Here is a 1909-nt window from a genome sequence, read left to right on the forward strand (position 1 = left end):
AAAAGCTGCTCCAACTTAGGCAGCACATCCCAGTGGCTGCTCTGGCTCCTTTGGCTCCGACCTCCAGCCTCTCCCACACACCCACCCCCACGCTGTGCATCTCCCATTTTAGCCGGGCCCTCTCCACCTCGCAACGGGGGAAAATGTCATCGCTTTTTCCCTTTTCTATCTCTGCCACAAACGGAGCGGCCGTGCTTCCTCCACACCCACTCCCCTCGCCAGCAGCCTCGCTGCAGCTTCCTGTCAGCCCCGCACACCACGCCGCTTCCTCTGGCAAAAGTTTTATCTGCCTGCACCGCGTTAACTGTTTGCTTCCCACACACAGAAATGGGTATTTCTAACATTCGCCAGTTAAACCCTTTCTGGCTAGAAAAATGTAAGCGGCGCTCAGGGAGAGTAAAAAGCGCCTTATATTATTTAATAGTGAAAGAAAACTAGAGTCGAGCAGCGTATTTGCAAGCGACGGACGTCCCACGTTGTACGTGCGGGGCTGACAAGGGCACCCAGAGGTGTAACAGCCCATGGAGCAGCAGCCTATAGCAGCGTGACACATCTCCGAAGCACCCCCCGTCCGCGGGTCTCAAAAGCCTCGGAGAGGTCAGAAACACTGCCTCAGCGTTCCTCCTTCCCCCACGGCTCCCGGCTGACAAGGGACCGCTACGCGCTGCCACGAGCGCGAAGCTCCGGAACCTCCCCCGACACGACTGAGAGGCCCACGCTCCCTCCTCAAGGCTCGTTCTGTCCCGGGCTCTCCATCCCCGGGTACCGACCTCCCCTCCTAGGGGATGCGAGCTCCCAGCCCGCCACACCCAGGCCGGCCTCCCCAGCCCCCTCCTTCCCTTCGCGCCGCGGGGAGACGCCGCGCAGCCGCCCCGCGGCGGTTTCCAGTCGGCCCAGCGCCGCCCGACCCCTCCCCACCCCGAGGCCGACACACGCCCGGCGCCCGAGGCCGGGCCGCCCCTCAGGGCATCGCGCGGGGCCCGGCGGGGGGAGGGGCCGGCGGGAAGGGGGTGGGGGAGGGCTCTGCGCCTGCGCAGTGGGGGCGCGGCGACGGGGTCAGCCCACCCCTCCGCACCGCCCCCGCCCCCGCCGCGCCAGAGCGAGGCTGGGCGTGCGGCGTCACGGCGACGGCCCCAAGCCGCGCCCCGGCACAGCGGCGAGAGGCAGCGGGCGGAGCGCAGCGGGCTCGGCCGGCGAGGCGGCGGCGGCGGCGGCGGGGAGCGGAGGCGCTGTCCGGTAGGAACGAGGGCGCTGTCCGGGCCCATGGGAGGTGGCGATCGAGGGAAAGGAAAGGGGAGGGGGGGCGCGAGGCGAGGAGCGGCGCGCTGCGGGGGAAGGGGCAGGAGCCTGGAACATGGCGGAGGAGGAGCCGCCGCCGCCGCCGCCCGGCCTGAGGCGCGGGGCAGTGCGGGGCCCGGCCCTGCCGCCGCCGCCCGCCGCAGAAGTTGGAGCGGAAGCGGAAAGTTGTAACCCCGCGGCTCGGGGCCGCCGGGGAGGAAGGGAGAGAAGAGAGAGGAGAGAGAGGAGAGAGAGGAGGGAGGGGCGGGTGCCGCCCGGCCGGGGACGGGTCGTCGCCGCCGTCGCCGTTGTCAGCGGGAAGTCCGAGCCGGGCCCCACCTAGTCCGGCCGCCCGCCGCCGCTTCCGGCCGCTGTGCCCGGGGGGGCGCCCGCCCGGCGGCGGGGGGTGCGGCTACAGCGCCCGGCCCTGCGCGGAGCGGCGCCGCCGGCGGTCAGCGGGTCCTGCCCCGCGGAACAACAGCCCGAAGGGTGGCGGGGATTCGCGGAGCCGGAGGCCGGAAGGGACGGCGGTGTTCCTCGTCACGTCTGAACTCCGGCGGCGACGCAAATGGAAGAGCTCGAGGGATGCTTCCTGCACCAAGCCAGCGGAACGCATACCCCCACCCCCGCG

At 70.6% G+C, this 1909-nt stretch overlaps 1 protein-coding gene across 1 annotated transcript in view; it reads left to right on the forward strand.

Moving 5' to 3' along the window:
- Window positions 1-1195: 1195 nt before the first annotated feature.
- The window catches only part of RAP1B (RAP1B, member of RAS oncogene family), a 29577-nt gene continuing 28863 nt past the window's right edge, over window positions 1196-1909 (forward strand). Inside the window, exon 1 of the mRNA XM_042815450.1 lies at window positions 1196-1236. The gene's annotated coding sequence lies outside the window, so the exon portion shown is untranslated. The remainder of the gene's footprint in view (window positions 1237-1909) is intronic.

Source organism: Centrocercus urophasianus, unplaced genomic scaffold, assembly GCF_019232065.1.
Source record: "Centrocercus urophasianus isolate 14NV4802_14NV808 unplaced genomic scaffold, USGS_Curo_1.0 seq_15, whole genome shotgun sequence".
NCBI classification, from domain to species: domain Eukaryota; kingdom Metazoa; phylum Chordata; class Aves; order Galliformes; family Phasianidae; genus Centrocercus; species Centrocercus urophasianus.